This window comes from Mandrillus leucophaeus, unplaced genomic scaffold (genome assembly GCF_000951045.1).
Source record: "Mandrillus leucophaeus isolate KB7577 unplaced genomic scaffold, Mleu.le_1.0 Scaffold28, whole genome shotgun sequence".
Lineage (NCBI taxonomy): Eukaryota > Metazoa > Chordata > Mammalia > Primates > Cercopithecidae > Mandrillus > Mandrillus leucophaeus.
Window position 1 is genome coordinate 210,990 of NW_012102920.1, and position 611 is coordinate 211,600.

Below are 611 nucleotides of genomic sequence, written 5' to 3' on the forward strand. Positions count from 1 at the left end.
AGTACTCGCTGGGTCTTTAGAGGGCTCACTGGGTCTTTGGATTACTCACTGGGTCTTTGGAGTACTCGCTGGGTCTTTGGAGTACTCGCTGGGTCTTTGGAAGTGCTCGCTGGGTCTTTGGAGTACTCGCTGGGTCTTTGGAAGTGCTCGCTGGGTCTTGGGAGTACTCGCTGGGTCTTTGGAGTGCTCCCTGGGTCTTGGGAGTACTTGCTGGGTCTTTGGAGTGCTCCCTGGGTCTTTGGAAGTCCTCGCTGGGTCTTTGGAAGTGCTCGCTGGGTCTTTGGAGTACTCACTGGGTCTTTGGAGTACTCGCTGGGTCTTTGAAGTGTTCCCTGGGTCTTTGGAGTATTCCCTGGGTCTTTGGAAGTCCTCGCTGGGTCTTTGGAAGTGCTAGCTGGGTCTTTGGAGTACTCACTGGGTCTTTGGAGTACTCGCTGGGTCTTTAGAGTGCTCCCTGGGTCTTTGGAGTGCTCCCTGGGTCTTGGGAGTACTCGCTGGGTCTTTGGAGTGCTCCCTGGGTCTTTGGAAGTCCTCGCTGGGTCTTTGGAAGTGCTCACTGGGTCTTTGGAGTACTCACTGGGTCTTTGGAGTACTCGCTGGGTCTTTGGAGT

General features: G+C 55.0%; 1 protein-coding gene across 1 annotated transcript in view; it reads left to right on the top strand.

Annotated features, from left to right (window-relative positions):
- Positions 1–611, top strand: part of OLFM1 (olfactomedin 1) — a 47,031-nt gene that overhangs the window by 44,105 nt on the left and 2,315 nt on the right. The gene's annotated exons all lie outside the window — the stretch shown is intronic.